Source organism: Macaca mulatta, chromosome 15 (genome assembly GCF_049350105.2).
Source record: "Macaca mulatta isolate MMU2019108-1 chromosome 15, T2T-MMU8v2.0, whole genome shotgun sequence".
Taxonomy (NCBI): domain Eukaryota; kingdom Metazoa; phylum Chordata; class Mammalia; order Primates; family Cercopithecidae; genus Macaca; species Macaca mulatta.
In genome coordinates, this window is record NC_133420.1 from 125,279,585 (window position 1) to 125,298,790 (window position 19,206).

Here is a 19,206-nt window from a genome sequence, read left to right on the forward strand (position 1 = left end):
CTCAAGACAAATACAGATACATTATGAAAAGTGACTATAGCACATGAAGTCATATTATAGGCTTCCTGGGAAGTTATAATGAGGAACCAAATTTAGAGTGACGGCCTAGGAAGCATCATTTAAACTAAGATCCAAAGGAGGAGGAGTAAACAGCCAGTTGAGAACACGGGGAAGGAGCATTTCAAGCAGGGGAGACCACAGGCATAAAGGCTTTGAGTCAGTAAGAAGCTTGATACAATTGACAGTGGACAGGTAGCAGGTGATGGCAGCAAGAGGTACCACTGGAGAGTTATCCAGGGACAAGCTCCTCCAGGCCTTGCTGGGAGTCTGGATGTTATTTTAGGAACAATGGAAAGCCACTGATGGTATTAAACAGGGACATAATTGTATTAGTTCAGCATTTTTAAAAGGTAACTTGAGTTGCAGTGTGGAGAATATAATGTAGTATGTCAGCTATGAGCAGACACAGAATGACCTAAACTTGGAAGGCAATTTCCATCTTCCGTGGGACACCAAGTTTAGATTAAGTCGGTAGTAGAGCTGGAGAGAGCTGAAATCATGCAAGGTGTAATGTGGAGGGAAGAATACAGAATTTCGTGATTCACTGGACATGGAAGGCAAGGGAGATAGATGCATTAAGGACTCATAGGGTTCTGGCAAAAGAATCTGGGAGTTCCCTTTTGTTCTTGAGAGATGCCCTCGAAGGCCTGGACAGGCAGTAAAGCATAGGGAATTTATTTTTTTAAGTACTCTGGGAAACAATCCTAGTGTCTTGGGTGTGGCTTTAAGCATGTTTGAACAATCGAATGTGCATGTTTTTCCTAGGTATCATCCTGATTATTGTGTGGACTAAAAACTGGAAAGGTCAAGACCAGAGACGACCAGCTGATTTAGGAGGCTGGTGCTCATTTAGGCTAACCTGGAAGCCCACGCTGAATGAACGACAGCAGAACCTGGGACTTTTGGCTTGAATTCTTGGGAGAAATACCCATTCATTCATTCAACAAATAGTTGTTGAAAATCTGTACTGTGCCAGGTGTTCCCCTATGTTCTGGGGATATAACCATAAACAACAGAAAAAGTCTTTGCTCCTGTAAAGCTTATCCTACTGAGTAGAATAAACAAATAAAGGCATAATATATGTAGAACTGAACATTGTTAAGAACAGAAATAAAGGAAAACAGTCACGCTTCTAAGATGCTAAACGGTGTGCCTGAAGGCACGGCATAGACAGAGCTGCCCATGGGCAAGAAGGAAAGAGGCAGACTGCTGATGAAAGAATCTGATTACCTAAATGCAGCCTGGCTTGAATCAAGACACTCTGATTCCCTTTATTGTTCAAGCCTATTTGATTTGAGATTTTGGTCACCTGCAACCGAAAAATGCTCAATAAGTACACTGTCCTGAGCCCCCACCCTTATCTTCCCTCTACAGCCAACATATTGCCAAGGATTATGTGCTTTTTGTGTGTATATGGCAGCTTTTCCATTATCATTATCATCATCTCACTCTAGGTCCTCATGTTAACAACCTAACTAATCCTTAGAGCCAATGTTTACTTATTGACTCTCCCCAGCCGCACACACACACACCTTACATATCACCATAGCAGAAACGGTTTTAAACTATTGCTGAGTGCAAGTCACACAAACAGCCATATCAACCAGCTCCAATGGATCCCCACTGCACCCGTCCTGAAATTCAAATTTCAGGTCCTGGCATTCAATTCCCTCCACCATCTGTTTCCTTCCTTTCTGCACTACAGCAGAATCCCCTACACATTTCTCAGATGCGCTTCCTCCTTTAATCGGAGTGGTCTTCTCACTGTTTCCTGAATGTAGGATGCAGGCACCAACGCTCCTTGACCGCTCACCCGATGACACTGCAGCCCCTCCTGTCTGCGAGTTCTCATCATTTATTATCTTCGGGGCTCAACTCACATTTTGTCTCTGCTCTGAAGTCTTCTCACATGTGTGAAGGCCACAGTAAGGTTTACTCTTCTGAAATACTGAGGTCTGTCTCATGGGAAATGAATTACACCTCTGGAGAAGGAGCAGCACCTCACTCACGGGGAGCCACACAGCAGCCACGTGCAGCGGCAGATGGGGTGAGAGGGTACAGGAGAACCTCACTCCCCAGCGAGGAGCCTTGCTTGCTGACTGATGATTCTGGGGTGAGGAAGAGACACTGGCATGACCAGCTGATGAGTGTCTGGTTCCTGGGACGTGACAGACAATTCCTACAGTCTACCTGTGGGAACAGATGAGGCTTGGACGAAGACACAGGGGAACAGGTTTAAATTCTATAAATTACTGGGTAGGAACAGAAGAGGGTAGGAGATAGGGGTTACATTTTGTCTCTCTTTCCAGATACCATTTTGACTTGTTAAAGAAAACCTAGCATAGGAACACTGAATACCTCCTGATACTGGTGTTTTCAAATGACTTACGGCACTACAAACATCAAGTTATAACAACAGCATACCAATTTTAACATAGCAGGACCGAGGACTTTATTCTATGAGAACTACAAAAGACACAACACAAATGATGAACTAGAGGAAAGTTTATATAAATTTAAGCATTCTAATTTGATTATCTACTCTATAGTCATTACCACAATAAATACAAGGACTTTTTTTTTTTGAGACAGGGTCTCACCCTGTCGCCAGGCTGGAGTGCAGTGTCGTGATCTCAGCTCACTGCAAGCTGAGCCTCCCGGGTTCAAGCAATTCTCCCACCTCAGCCTCCCGAGTAGCTGGGACTGCAGGTGCCCGCCACCGCACCCAGCTAATTTTTGTATTTTTAGTAGAGACGGGGTTTCACCATATTGGCCAGGCGGGTCTCAACTCCTTATCTCGTGATCCGCCGGCCTCAGCCTCCTAAAGTGCTGGGATTACAGACGTGAGCCACCGTGCCTGGCCACAAGGACTATTTAGACACATGGAGAGATGCAGGAGATGGGATGGGAAAACCTGTATTTGAGAAGATAATGGACAAAGAGACCTGCTGGGTTAAGATGAGACAATGGGCGTTAAATCCAACAAACACAGCTCCAGAAACACACAAGGGATTCAACGTAGATCAGCTCCTTGTCCCTGAGGAAGCTGGATAGATGGTCTTATTCTCTTTCTTTCTGTTTATTTCTAAATTTCTTGCTATGTAGTTAAATTATACTTCTGTGACAAATTGAATACCTATTTTTAAACTTCAGATTTTTGGCTAAAGATAAAGTATATAATATGAGAATAAGATGAACCTATTTTTTCTGAGACTTACTGCTAAGTAGAAAGAGAGGAAACCAAATAACAAAATTAAGTCCTGCAGAAAGACATCAGACACGACACAGAAAACATACAACACCACAGGTGCATATAATTTAAAAAGAAAATCATGTGGAGATGTTATCACTAATAACTGTTATTATGAATGTATCCACAGTTATGGGAATATAAGAGATAAAGATGGGCTGTTAATAAAGGACAATGAATGATTTTTCCACGGGTACAAAAAAAAGAAAAAACGAATAAGACCCAGTGTTTGATAGCACAACAGAGTGATTATAATCAATAATGACTTAATTGTACATTTTAAAATAACTTAAAGAGTGTAATTGGATAGTTTGCAACTCAAAGGATAAATGCTTGAGGGGATGGATACTCCATTCATCATGATGCTTATTTCACATTGCAAGCCTATATCAAAGCATTTCATGTACCCCGTCAATATATACACCTACTATGTAACCACAGAAATTAAAAATAATAATAATAATTCTTTCTATGCATCTCTGAGAGTTGACAGAATTGGGGTCTGAATGAGAATATAAGGTATGACAAGGATACGGCTTCTTCCCAAGACATGTTACAGAGGGATGGAAAGAAGACTGTGTTAAACTTATAACATCTTAAAGGGACCTCATGACCTCACAGGCCAGAGCAGGCTACAGAGCATCTGGGAGCTGAAGAAAGAGAACTTCAGTGATACTGAAGTAAGAGTTAAGAGATGCACTCCCATTGCATTCTGAAGAGAGATTCCAGCAAGACCACTGACATCAGCTAGATTTTTTTCAGCCCGAAGTAATAAACCTGCAAATTATCACACCTTGTTGACTACTCTGTACTTGGCTCTAACACGGTTAGTAAGGGGGCAGTGTCAGAATCTTTGATAAAATAATCAGAACATCTTAGAATTTATTGTGCCCAAGGAAGGAGCCCTGTCAATAGACTAATGTTCACTGGAGACATCAAACAGATAATTTCAAAACTTTAGGAAAACAGCAGGCATTATCCCACGGCAATATGTTTTATTTCAACTCTATTATTTCAAGCTATGTGTGGGACTTTAGAGGCAGCTTCAACTTCAATTTTTTAACTTAAAAAGATACGCGTATTTAGAACACAATGGGAAATGTTACCTAATACTACCTTGTAGACCTCCGAGCAACCACTACACAAAGAGACACTGTTGTTATGATTGAGGACAACATCGTTCATCAACTATGAAAAGCTACCCAGATGAAATCCATAAAAAAAAAAATCCACTGAAGAAGGGAGGAATGGGCAAAGTAACAAAGAAAGAATATTTACAATGAGGCCGGGCACATTTGGGAGGCCGAGGTGGGCGGATCACGAGGTCAGGAGTTTGAGACCAGCCTGGCCAACATGATGAAACACCGTCTCTAGTAAAAATACAAAAATTAGCCAGGCGTGGTAGCAGGCACCTATAATCCCAGCTACTCAGAAGGCTGAAGAAGGAGAATTGCTTGAACCCAGGAGGCAGAGGTTGCAGTGAGCCGAGATCATGCCACTGCACTCCAGCCTGGGTGACAGAGCAAGACTCCATATCAGAAAAAAAAAAAAAAAAAGAATACTTCTAATGAAAAGGAACATTAAAATGAGGCAGTATAAAGCGAAGTGGGTTAAAGCCCAGAACAAATTAAGACTGGTAAAAATTGCTAAATGCAATCAAAGAGATTTTTTGTACACTCATAAGAAAAGCCAGAAGCTGCTGCACTCTTTTGACAAAGCTCATAAGGATAAGAAAATAGAAAGACAACTTTTCTTAGGTTCCCACCACCTGAAAAGGGAACTCTTCAGATGGTAAAATACAAAACAAATGCTGACAAGAAGGGATTGCAGCCCACGATGAGTGACGCAGATATAAGAAAATGTTACTTTTTCTTTACAAATTCAAAAGGAGTTTGTCTTCTAGTCTCAACACCTATTTCACAGAAAAATGAGAGAAGTTCTGGGTGGAAGCACTAAAAGGAAGCAGGTGGCCTCTGAGGTGCCGCGGAGGTCTGAGACATGAGGCGATCCCGGGAGAGGAAATGCCTGAGCAACGGGCCGAAAAGCGCAGCTCCAGCACCGGCGTTCGGTTTGTTTGCTGACTTAATAGCTGTCTCCTTGTAAAGGCAATTTGATTAATCAAAAGTACGGATGATGTGATGGGTAATTTCATGCGTCAATTTGACTAGGCCAGGGGTCCCAGATATTTGGTCAAACATTATTCTGGATGCTTCTACGAGGGTGTTTTGGGAGGAGATTAACCATTTAATTGGTCGAGTAAAACACACTGCCCTCCATACGTGGGTGGGCCTCAACCAATCAGCTGAAGGCCTGGATGGAACAAAAATACTGACCCCCTACCACCATCAGAAAAGAGAGAATTCTCTAGAATTCATCTGCAGCAGCAGCTCTTCTGGCCTGTCGGCCTTCAAACAGAACGTCAACTCTCCTTCAATCTCCAGCCTGCCAGCTCACCCCACAGATGAGATTTCCCAGGCTCCATAACCACACGAGCCAGTTCTTTACAGTAAATCTCCTATGTGTATCCTATTCATTCTATTTCTCTCACACAGAGCCTATAAAGGAAATTTGGGGAGTGGTGGTTAAAAAAGAGAATCTGGGTCCACATTACTCTGACAGGTTGGAATGCAGTTTGAGTCTAATTAAATGGTAAACAATAGTTGTAGGTGATAAATACCTATATTTGAATTCAAAATGCCAACTGTAAAAGTAAAGGGGCTTTTAGGTCAAAGTTGGCTTCTCAGTTTTATTTTTATAATACTACCCTGAACGCTATAACTCTGCTGACCCATTACTTCAGTCTCATCATTCCCTGTGTTTCCATGAATCTGAGCTAGCCACCCATTTATTCACATTCTATAGATATTGACTACTGATCATATTCTGGGCGTGGTGCTAGGTGCTGGTGATACAAAATACCTCTCAATTATATCACAGTCATGTGACAGTGATATATTCAAAAGCTACTGCTATACAATAAGCCCAGTGTAATAAGAGAGGCCCATAAAGGTACCTATTGTGGATTTTCCATGAAAAGAGTAATGAAAGTGAGGAAGTGTGGTCAGGAAAGGCATCATACAGTTTGGTTTGTAATATTCCAAGAGAAATTAGGGAAAAGGTATTGTGGATTTTTCAGGAAAAAAAATATGCAAAGACATGGTGATAGGAAAAAAAGTTAAATGCCCAGTTGAGGGAAGACAGTACCATGGGGGCAGGACGAATGGGGAAGGGAATTAGTAACTCAGAAAAGCCAAGGAGAAAAACTGAAGATGCTGGTGTGCTTTTCTTGGGAATTTGAATCTAATATTGAAAAACGTAACCATGAAATGCAGCATGAAGGCAAAACTTGCTTCCTTAATGTAAATGTGTTAAAACTGAATAAATACATGGACTCATTCTGTAGACAGGTGCCCTATGGTTATCAACTACACTGTGGCAGGTCACCTCCTCTGCCCTGCCTCATACTTCTTGGCTCTCCTTTCACTCTGGCCAGTGCTGGGCTAATGGGCTCCTCACAGTATAATGTGGCAGCACCTTCCTAAGCATTCTTAGGAAGTTATTCCTAAGTTAAGTGTTCGAGTTCTCTGTTTGTCCCTTGGCCTCTTGGCCTCTTAGATGTCTTGACCTGCAATGCCTGCAGACACCCAGTCGCAACCCATTCATTCATATTCCTCTCCTGAGAGCCAGGAGTCAGCACCCCAAAGGCAGTGCTGAATCCCTGGACAGGACTCGGGATAAATGCATTCCCCCTGCTGTCTCTCAGAGGCACAGCTGTGAAACACATTCTACCGGCTTCCTGAGAGCTTCCCAGGGAGTTCATGCCACAGTCGCTCACAGAACTGACCAGCTCAGTGATGTCCCCTGTTGTTGGATTTTTCTTCTCTATTCCATTCTTCCCTCTTTTATGAGCTCACTTTCCAGAAGAGGCTACCTGCACCAATGCCCATCACAGGCTCAGCTTTCTAAGAAAACTCTGGCTGGGACAGCGGACTTTCCAGAATGGAATGTGGGCAGTATTCTAAAATACTAAATAAAACACAATAGGAAAATCAAAGGGATGAATGTCACACGGCATGAAGAAGGAGGTACAGGACATCTGCCTAGCCTGTCAAAAGCAAAACAAATTGACAATCAACCCTGGCCACCCAGGAGAAGAGCTTTGTCACAGCAATTCTTCCACATATCCCAGAAAAGAGAGGAAGAAATGAGGACAGTAGAATCAACTGTGCCATCCAAAAAAGGAAGGCTGCCCAATCTCTTCACTAGAATGTGTCAACTGCGATTTATGAAATGACATATGCTATTTTAATATTGCAGTGTTTGCTTACCTATAGGTAAGATCTTCTCACTACTTCTTATGTCATGTTATCATTATATTCATGAAGACGATGACCATTGCACAGACAAGTACATGTGAAGAACCATGAAGAGAGATTTTACCCTACTTGCGAGCTAACAAATGAGCCTGACAGTTTGTTTCATGGTTGCGGCAGAAGATTCCTGGGTCAAAGCAAAGGACTGTATTACTTACAGCATAGCAAACAATATGAGCACCAGCATGTCTGCATCAATTTCCTTGCCTCCAAGTCCTTTGGGGGAACATGGATGGGCACAGATGGATGTGTACACACGCAGTGGGTTACATGATAAGTGAGGAGCCCCAAGCTTAGGGAATTCAGTTTTCTATGCGCAGCAGGCATTGCTTGCCCTTTGGCAACATTGCTGAAATAAATCTCTTATAGTTCAAGATGTATTGATAAGCGTGTTAAGCTTATTTTTACACACGAAAAATAGCAAATTATTTTATATGGTTATTCACAATATCTCAAAATCTATGTGATATTTTTAGTAGCTTAGTTTTATTATAATTTTAAAAGACCATTTAGGTTCCTTTAATAATGGATGAGAATAAAAAGAGATAAATTAGTTGCTTTCTTAAAGCTAAGCAACATCATTTTCTATTGAGGAACCCAAAACTTTTCCTAACTTTTACAAATGTTTGTAAATTGTAGGTTCTGTGACAGCCTGTGCTATAAAATTTCATAGGCTTATAAGAGCTTTCTTAACACAACTGTGGACTTTTCTCCTGATGTTGGACAGCAGTTCAAATCAGCACAAGAATCATAAACCCTATATTTGAACAGCTATGTAACATTATATATTTATTTTCCCATTTGATGTTGAATTACTTTTTCTACCAATCTTCTAACAATAAATTCATAAATTTCTTAATTATAGCAAATGTGAAGTTCTTAAAGTTGAGAATCATCAAGCATTTAACTATGTTTCTATTACAGAGATATATTCTTCAAAAAGTCATCTAAAATAGGAAACTCAGTTTGGAGACTCCTTAAAAGGTAATCTGCCACAACAGAGGCTTTGCTTAAAATACTGTTCTCTTTGTATTTGTGTTAATAATTGATTTGTCTTTAAAATTAAATTAGGAATCTATTATAATTAGTGGTCTTTAAATCAAAGCCCCTTCCCTATTCCTTATCTTCACTGCTGTGTTCAAAAAGACTAGACTCCAGGGACCTGTTAGAAGCTGGGTTAAATATAGGATGTCTGAAGAGACACCCTTCTTTCATAGTTTGATGGCATGTATGTGTATGTGTATGTGCATGTGTGTGGGGGGTGCAGGAGGTTAGCTGTATCAGAGTAGGCATAATATTATATTTTCAATCCCTCCTTCTGTTATACATGTAAGCTGGAAATCGTCTCTGCTCCCAGTGGCAGCAATCGTAAACTCACGTAGTTCTGCCCGTAATTTTCTTTATTTTAACATGTGACATTGAGACAGTGTTTTCTTAATTCACTTATAACTTCTTCCTCACCCACATTCCAGCCAAATAAATACATACTTATAGAAAAATGTGACTGTTTTCCTGGGCACCCAACAATTCAACCGTCCCTAAAACACCAGGTTCAACTTAAATTCTATTAGCTTGTCTAAGGGCTAAGATATCTAAAAATCCAACACAAATTATCATTTGCCTATATGCAGGCAGTTCTGATTGAATAGATATCTAAAACTGATAGGTAATATTTTAGATCAAATCACTCCATTAAGTCAAAGACTAATTCACTTGCTTGCTCAGTTTCCAAAGAAACCTTTCTGTTTCGGTCTAGTGTTCCATAAACATTGACTTTGCATTGAAAGGACAGTGAAGAGATTTCCTGAGCTGGCCAGAAAGTTGAAGCTCAAGGTTGTAGAAGATTTGAGCTACCAGGTCCAAGCCTTCTAAAAGATTCCCAATATGTATGTATATCATTTCCCTAACTCTACATTTGCCCGAGAAACAATGAGATTCAATACAGTTTTTTTCCATGGGATTTAGTTACAAAATAAGGAACTACAAGTTACATATTTCCTGGAAAAATATAATATTATACGTTATATATTCAAAATTTTGTAAAGTATAAAAAGTATAAGCATATACAGAGTTCTAAGGCATAACTCAATATGTTGTTTTTTTTTGAGATGGAGTCTTGCTCTGTCGCCCAGGCTGGAGTGCAGTGGCATGATCTCGGCTAACTGCAAGCTCCGCCTCCCGAGTTCATGCCATTCTCTTGCTACAGCCTCCCAAGTAGCTGGGACGACAGGCACTTGCCACCACACCTGGCTAATTTTTTTGTATTTGTAGTAGAGACGGGGTTTCGCCGTGTTAGCTAGGATGGTCTCGATCTCCTGACCTCGTGATTTGCCCGCCTCAGCCTCCCAAAGTGCTGGGATTACAGGCGTGAGCCACCATGCCTGGCCAATATGTTGATTTTAACCTAAAATTTTCTTAAGGCCTCAATTGCAAATGCTTTAATTGCCAATGGTTCATAAACACATGTGTGAATTAGAAGCAAGTAATATCCTCTGTTTTGATGCTCTCAAAAAATGTGATTATACTTAATCAAAAGTAATTCAAACCACAGCCCAGGCAATACATATTAGATCATGTCTTCTTGGTTTAATTCTTAGCAATAATTTTAATTGCTGCCTTTTTAAGTAGGTATGCTCCTTAAATTATAATCCTGTAGTTATAAGGTTAAAACTATTTTAAAGTCTCAAATGTTTTTAGGTTTCAATCACTCTTCGTATTATTCCAACAAACATTTTCATTTACTGGAATATATGCAGTATCATCTTTAGCCCCCACTGTATGATATTTTTAAAGTTTTATTAGCAGAGTAGTCATTTCATTATGAAAATGTAACCAAGCTAAATATATACTCAATTTTTTAGAAAACTAGATTTACTGTAGGTCTGTAAAGGCTCTCATAGTAAGTAATGAATTTCACACTTTCCTTTTATACCATATCATGTCAAGCAGATATATGAAATCCTTGACAAAAGGCATTTAAAACAATTCTATGCTTTATATGTCAAGTGGAAAAGGAATATTTTTTCTACAGTGACAGAGCAGACTTGACACGTACACAATCATGTACAACCAAGCGTTCGCACATGCTCTTACAACGTGGAGCAACCCGGCCGAGGGGCAAGCAACCTTCCAGCGAAGAGTCTCATCAAAGGTGCGGAAGCCCGTTCCAGACCAGGCGACGGTCAGTCTGAGGGTTCGTTCCGACATCCAAGCTTTAAAAAGTACCTCGAAGATGATACAGGTGTCCTAGGCAATAAACTTCCCAAAAAGAATGGAGAACAATCCCAAGGCCAATTACACCTTTTTCATTCAGAAATCCAGGCTAGTTTGATTTAGAGTCATACATAAATGAACGGCTATTTCTCAATAATTGTTTGATTTTTTTCAGCCTCTTTATTTTTAATCTACATCTCTTAGGTAAAATTCATCAATTTAACCACATTTACTTATTTTGAGTTTTTCTATTGGTCCATGTTTCCTTTAAACACAATTTTGAATGTTTTTTTTAAAGTAACCATTTGATTTTGAAATAAATTTACAGAAAACGTGGAAGAACTATGCTAATACGCTGTATCACCCCTGAATACTTCAATGTGCATTTCCTACAACAAAGATGATCTCCTATATAACCATAATATGATCATCGCAGTCATCATGGATAAAGTTCCAATATTGCATTTGCAAATCTTGTTCAAGTTTCACCAATTCCCAATCATGTCCTTTATAACACAAGCATTTAATACAGAATAGTATTTAGTTGCCTTTGTTTCCTTAGTCTCTGTCAATCTGGAATGCCGCCTTCCTCACCCCACTCAACCTCTGACAACTTGCTATAGGTCACCACCAGTGCTGTCTCCTGTCTCTCCAGGTCCCCAACCTTGCTATGCTGTGGATGCTCATCTTACCCTGCTGGTTTCTGAATGCTCCGCCATGGCCCTGGGTCTCCCCACTACCCAGCATGGATACCTAAGCTGAACTGAAAGACTTTGGACTCAACTGTTCAAAAAGAGAAGGGGAGAGGAAGAGGAAGCAGAATACCAACTAATTTGATTTTTTTTTTTTCATGATCGAACCAATGTCTTGGAATTGATTATCATTTCCACGGGCTACTTATGCTCCGTAATGTTTGCATACAGATTGGTGAAAATGAATAAAGGCATCTGAACTCCATTTTTTTTTTTTTGAAACAGAGTCTCACTCTGTCACCCAAGCTGGAGTGCAGTGGCATGATCTCGGCTCACTGCAACGTCCGCCTCTGAGGTTCAAGCAATTCTCCTGCCTCAGCCTCCCAAGTAGCTGAGATTACAGATTTCAAACTCCTGACCTCAAGTGATCCACCTGCCTCGGCCTCCTAAAGTGCTAGGATTACAGACGTGAGCCACTGTGCTCAGCCTGAACTCCATTTTTTATAGAGTACCATTTGACACTAAAATTAAGAGTCTGTTACTTATCTGCAGAATTTCTTTTTAAATGGTATTACTAAAAGGTCCAAAATGAAACATCTGCAAAAATAATTACTCCTATACTCTGTGAGATATCTTTCCTGATGCATTTCACATCATAAGTGAGTTTCCTAACTAACCCACACACACTCTATAGTAGACTTACCCTTCTTTCCCCAGGCTGGCTGGCAAACTTGAAAAACCTAACCATTTAGGGGGAAAAAACTGAGGCAATTAAAAGTAAAAGTGTTTTAGGCTAAGTAATGAATTTAAATTAACCCACTGAAAAGTTACATCAAAGGCTATTATTCAGCATTTTACCAATTACAGAAATTTCTGCAAAATCTGTCCAGCCATTTGTTTGTGTATCCCTGGGATCAGTGCCCAGAGTTCAATCATTCTCTTGATTCTTCCTCTTATTTTCAGGGACTCGATGAGAGCAATAAGTGACCTTTCACTCACTCTCAGGCAGGGAGACAAATTGATAGAGTCGGAAAAGAACCCTTAGATAAATTGTGGTTAATCCAACTCTTATTATGAGGCACAAATACGGATTAATCTAAGCTACAATGGAAGTCAGATTCTCCCCACACCCCTTCTCCCACACAACAATGTCTTCGTGTTCAGAAAGAAACGGCAAAGTCACAAGGATGATTTTAACATGAAGAGATGTGTTCAAGTCTTTGTTCCCATCCTTTGGTGAAGGATAAACAGATAAAAACAACATAAAGAAAATGCAAGAATCTAGGGTCTGTCCTCAGAATTTTATACACACTTCCACTGAAAAGTTCAGTGGAAAAACAGGTGGCACATTTATTGCTTTTATATTAACAGTAACTATCATAAAATGCAAAGAATGCAGTCCTTTCTGGATATTGTATCTCAAAAAGATGAAGCGTATGCAGGATGATTCAAAATAGTCTAAACAAACAAAGAGCAAGTCTACAGGCACAGAAGTTAGGAAAACAGTTCCCCTCACACAGAATCCTCCTAACAAAGTTTTCCCATGTATTGTCGGGTCAAATAACATTCAGATAAACTGCACATAATCCCTAAAATGCCAAATGTTTAGAGAATTTTTTGTTTTGTTTTTGAGACGGAGTTTTGCATTTTGCTCTTGTTGCCCAGGCTAGAGTGCTATGGCGCCATCTGGGCTCACTGCAACCTCCACCTCCCAGGTTCAAGCAATTCTCCTGCCTCAGCCTACTGAGTAGCTGTGATTACAGGGGCCTGCCACCACGCCCGGCTAATTTTTTGCATTTTTAGTAGAGACAGGGTTTCACCATGTTGGCCAAGCTAGTCTCGAACTCCTGACCTCAGGTGATCCACCCACCTCGGCCTCCCAAAGTGCTGGGATTACAGACATAAACCACCGCACCCGGCCTAGAGAGCTCTTCTCATAAAGAGCCATTTCATGCCATCATCAACAGGCTGCCTTGGTGGGTGGCCAATGTGCTTCTGGAAAACCAGCTGTGAATAACGTGAGCAACTCATGGTGTCTACATGAGAAGGAAACTTTTCAATGTCCTTATTGACTTTCTTCTTAGTATTCAAGGTGGTCCCATTATTATAGTTACATAGTTTTATCTGGAAGAATTACTTGATCTAAAAGGTAATTTAAAATTAGTAAAATTTATTAGATATGAGGATATTAAGTTTCATCAATGAAAGAAGACTGAAAACACCCACAAAACTAGTATTGAAATTCTAAGTGTCACTCAGCGACTGGTGAGAGCCCCGTCTGGTGCTAAGTCCATTTGGAACATCTGTCCCTGCCCTCCCCTCCTCCAAGAAGAATGTTCACTGTAAACGAGAAGAGCTTAATTTCTATGGGCTTTGTAATCCTTCCACTGGATTCCAAGCAAAATGACTATCAATACAACTAATCCTGAGAATAAAAAATAATCACAACTATGCAATAAAAACAGGAAAGGTGGTGCCAGGGTCTCACTCAGATTTCATTGCTTTGCTTTTCTCCAGGAAGGTCTTTTTGAAGCCCTGTTTATTCAATAGTAAGATTGACCTCTAGTGACTTATCTTGTTGTTGTACTTTGTCAGTTGATTGGTGAATTACTCTAGCATGCCTTTCTATAAGTAATTCAATTTATGTATTTATTTAAGTCAAACAGCAGTTTCCATTACAAGACCCAAGGATTTTGACTTGATGTAAGTAACCACGTTTTATTAACAAAGCCTTCTCACAAAAGCAGATTAAAGTTGAATCTGAAACACGGTACAGCATCTGAGCAAAGGAGTCCAGAGCTCATTTTTGAGAGGGGCACACCAAGTGTAGGATTAACTGAGGCACAGCTGAATCGTGATGCAAAGTGAGTGCATGAACCCATGTGTGTGCCCTGTGTGTGAAGAACCCAGGCTTGAGCCGCGGGTAGAACAGCACTGAGCTATGGCAAACTTTTCATGATAGCTTAGGAGAACTGCTGAAAGCTACCCTTGGTTATTCTGCAGTAATCTAAATTTCCAAACATGGCTACTAACATTTATTGGAACTTATTTCAAAAGAGATTTTCGTAGGAAGGGGCTGAGGCTGAGAGGGGGGGAGATGCCACTGAAAGAAAAATAAAAGTGATTTTGGCTGAAAGAGGAAGACATTTTTAAAATTCTAATCTCATGGTTCGATTAATCAGGAAAGAAAAACAACTCCCTGATAGAGATTTACTCCAAAAAAAAAAAAAAAAAAAGTGTAATGTTGTGTAAATATTTTTATGTGTGATAAAATATGGGTACATTATGTTTTGCTCAACTGTCTGGAATATCATCATTAAATTAGAATCATAGCCCATTCTAGAAATAAAGGCTTCCTAGGTGTTTTACAAATTAAGGAACATAAAAAGGGAACTCAATGACAAATTAAATAATGTAAAATATTAGCATCCAGAGAGGAATAATTTTCAAATCACCTAAATGACTGGCTGAGTTTTATCTTTAAGAACTTTCTACCATGAGAAACCAAGCCCCTGGCAGGGGTGTCCAAGTGTTATTCCCTTAGTAGTTAAGGCAGGTTATTAATTTGTGGTTCTTAAATTTAGTTTCGCTCTGTCCCTATAGTGCATGGAAGTTAATTAGCATCTTAACTCTGAAGCTGCCAAAGTTCGCAAAACTGTAAGCTGCTAACATCTAAGTTGATGCAGTATCATGTATCGTCCGCCAGTTTTTTTTCCTGTTCGACTTAATTCCTACAACATATTACAATCCTAAAAAGGATTAAATGACAGCATTTGCAGGCTAATCTCTTACTAATATGTTCTTTTCAGGTTTTACAAAAACGTCCACTCTCTCAGTCAACATTCAAGTATATAGATTAAAAAGTCAAAATGAGAGGTGGCAGCATGCTGACAGCCCTCGCAGCCCTCGCTCGCTCTCCGCGCCTCCGCAGCCTCGGTGCCCACTCTGGCTTCGCTTAAGGAGCCCTTCAGCCCGCCGCTGCACTGTGGGAGCCCCTCTCTAGGCTGGCCAAAGTCGGCTCCCTGTTTGCGGGGAGGTGTGGAGGGAGAGGCCCTGCGGGAACCGGGGCTGCACCCAGCGAGAGTTCAGGGTGGGCGTGGACTCCGCGGCGGTGGAGCAGCCTGGGGCCACCTGCGACAGGCAGTGAGGGAGTTAGCACCGGGGCCAGCAGCTGCGGAGGGTGTGCCCTGTCCCCCAGCAGTGCGGGCCACCTGCGCTGCGCTCAAATTCTAGCCAGGCCTCAGCTTCCGCCCCACGGGGCAGGGCTGGGACCTGCAGCCCGCCATGCTCCAGCCTCCCGCCCTCCGCCATGGGCTCCTGCCTGGCCCAAGCCTCCCCTAGGAGTGCCGCCCCCCTCTCCAGCACCCAGTCCCATCAACCGCCCAAGGACTGAGAAGTGTGGGCGCACTGCCCCTTACAGGCAGGCAGCTCCGCCTGCAGCCCCAGTGCCAGATCCACAAGATGAAGCCAGCTGGGCTCCTGAGTCTAGTGGGGACTTGGAGAAACTTTATGTCTAGCTAAGGGATTGTAAATACACCAATCACCACTCTGTGTCTACCTCAAGGTTTGTAAACACACCTATCAGCACCCTGTGTCTAGCTCAAGGTTTGTAAATGCACCAATCACTGCTCTGTACCTAGCTCATCTGGTGGGGACTTAGAGAACTTCTCTGTCTAGCACTGTGTTTAGCTAAAGGATTGTAAACACACCAATCAGCACTGTTAAAATGGACCAATCAGCAGGATGTAGGTGGGAGGGGGTCAGATAAGGGAATAAAAGCAGGCTGCCCCAGCCAGCAGTGGCAACCTGCTCAGGTTCCCTTCTATCTGGTGGAAGCATTTTTTTTTCTTTTGCTCTTTATAATAAATCTTGCTGTTGCATTTTTTTGTGGGTCCATGCTGCTTTCATGAGTTGTCACACACTGTGAAGGTCTGCAACTTCACTGCTGCAGCCAGCAAGACCATGAACCCACCAGAAAGAACAAATAACTCTCCAGATGTGCTAGCTTAAGAGCTGTAACACTCACTGTGAAGTTCTGCAGTTTCACTCCTTAAGTCAGTAAGACCATGAACCCACCAGAAAGAAAAAACTGCAGACACATCTGAAGGAACAAACTCTAGACACACCACCTTGGAAAACAGTAGTAACACTCCCCCTGAGGGTCTGCGGGTTCATTCTTGAAGTCAGCAGGACCAAGAACTCACCAATTCCGGACACAAAAACATACATGGTATATCTTAAACTCCCCTAGAAGAGGAAAGTGTATTGTAAACAAAAACTTCATTTTCGGGTTGCGATTCAATAGATTTTTTTTTAAGGTTCTTTAACGTTAAGGAACATGTTCTGCGATTCCACTTCCAAATATTACTGATAATAAAAAATAGAGTTTTCCAGATAGTCTAGGGCAAGTTTTAAACCATTTGCTGTACTTACGTGGATTTCCTGCTCCTATGGGGCTCCAAGTCTGAGTGGGGAGAAGGAGCAACACCTTGAGGTGCTACCGAGACCCAGACTACCGAGGCATGCTCACTTCACCCAGGCGCCCTGAGGCCCGGGCATGGCGATGGCCGCTCTGCGACTATGCTGGTCTCACGCCAGTCCCCCTTGCGGCCCCGACGCTGTTCTCTCCCCTCAGGTCTCTTTCACTCTCTTCGTCAGGCACGGGAGAGAACCCCCAGCCTCTCCTCAGCGCTGCAGACCCTCCCGCCAAGCCCCGCCCGGCCCCAGCGGCGTCTCGGAGGTCGGCCCCGCGGACTCAGGCCGCAGCTTTCTGAGCACTCTGGGCCGCGCGGTGCTGCCCCAGGCTCGGAGGCCGCAGGTTGGAGGCTTCCCGGACACTAGGTGTAGGCGGCTGGTGGCCACGCGAGTCAAGAGGCGAGCGGGACAGGCGCCCCAGCTCCCCCGGCGCTCTCCTCCCGTTACACGGGTACCTCCCTCCGTCCCTCCCTCCCACCGGGCCGGGGCGGCCGCGGTGCACCGACTCGCACCAAAGACCGCGCCGTCAGCCTCCGCCTGCAGGTGGAGAACGCCGGGCTTTATCACTCAGCTAGTCACTGAGCGCAGTGTCCGCACCCAGGAAAATCCTGTCCTGTTTGATTTCGAATAGGGAAGATGGAGCAGAACTAACTGTCCTGCGTGTACTCGGGCAGACGCGCGCACTCTTTGATTTTGCCAGGAATTCTGTCTTGCGGAGAACCAAGCTGGGAAACCGGGCCAGGTGCAAGGCGAGGCCAGTGAGCCCGGGTTGTGCGAGTGCAAGCGTTTGTTTAAAGTTGATGTTTTCTCTATCGTGGGTTTTTTGTTTGTTTGTTTTTTGCTATTACATTCAATTTTAAAACTATTTCATTCAAGATTAGTGTTACTTAACAGTTGCACCTGAGACTAGTGCGTTAGTCCCTTCACTCTAGTCCTGGCCTTGGTGGAAGTCTAAAATTTATATTTTATTCCAGTTTTCTGTCCAAAGGAGCAACCCCTGCAAGCGTAGGATGAGAAGCTCAATCCAGCAGCGGCTAACACTGCACTCCTTGCGCGCCTGCTGTGTGCTGGAGAGGAGGAGGAGAGAAGGGGAGGAGGAGAGAAGGGGAGGAGGAGAGGAGGGGAGGAGGAGACGAGGGGAGGGGAGGGGGAAGGGAACGGGGGAGGGGGAAGGGGACGGGGGAGGGGGTGGGGGAGGGGAAGAGGAGAGAGGGGAGGGGAGGAGGAGAGGAGGAGGGGAGGCAGAGGGAGGGTTGTGGGGGTCTTTCTCTTTCTCTTTTCCTCTGCTTCTAAAATTCACAGTATCGGCAAAGATTGACAAACTCACATTACCACCACCGCAAGGTTCCAAAAAAAAAAAGTTACTAAGTTTTTTAGATGATATCTCAAAGAAATAGCTTATTAATCTTCCCTTTGGAAAGACAGCTTTGAAAAGCTTTTTCTTCATTAAAATGAATTCAAATGTAATAGAAGAAGAATCTTACAAAGTCATTCTTGAATTATTAATTGGGTTCACTTAAACTACTTTTGCACAAGAACTCTGTAAATAGCACCTCTTTTATTACAGAAAAAATTATAAATCTAAAGTTTTGATTGACAGATCAGCTGCCTTCAGTGAGATAGAGAGAAAATGGAAATCATTTTCTAAATTGAATCTAGAGTAAAACAACAAATGTCAATCTGTCATTGTACCAATCTATCAGGTATCAGAAGGAGTCTTGAAAAATGTGAACTTGGGCGGGTGCAGTGGTTCACGCCTGTAATCCCAGCACTTTGGGAGGCCAAGGCGGGCGGATCACAAGGTCAGGCGCTCCAGACCATCCTGGCCAACATGGTGAAACCCCGTCTCTACTAAAATACAAAAAATTAGCCGGGCATGGTGACGCGTGCCCATAGTCCCAGTTACTTTGGAGGCTGAGGCAGGAGAATCGCTTGAACCCGGGAGGCAGAGGTTGCAGTGAGCAGACATCGTGCCACTGCACTCCAGCCTGGCGACAGAGCAAGACTCTGTCTCAAGAAAAAAAAAAAAGTGAACTTGAGTGTTCAGAGTGTTAGGCTTAGTGGAGAAAGGCTGAGAAACTTCTATGGTGGTAGACATTTGCAATTTAAAAAAAAAAAACTGGCTTCATTAAACTGTAAAATC

The 19,206-nt window shown here is 42.4% G+C and overlaps 1 protein-coding gene across 4 annotated transcripts in view; it reads right to left on the minus strand.

The window, feature by feature from the left end:
- The window catches only part of ZNF484 (zinc finger protein 484), a 131,658-nt gene extending 113,820 nt beyond the window's left edge, over positions 1-17,838 (minus strand). For 2 of the 4 annotated variants that reach the window (XM_077966476.1, XM_077966475.1), the window contains exon 1: positions 17,022-17,838. The gene's annotated coding sequence lies outside the window, so the exon portion shown is untranslated. The remainder of the gene's footprint in view (positions 1-17,021) is intronic. The other 2 variants (XM_015117311.3, XM_015117310.3) reach the window with 1 other exon arrangement.
- Positions 17,839-19,206: the final 1,368 nt, after the last annotated feature.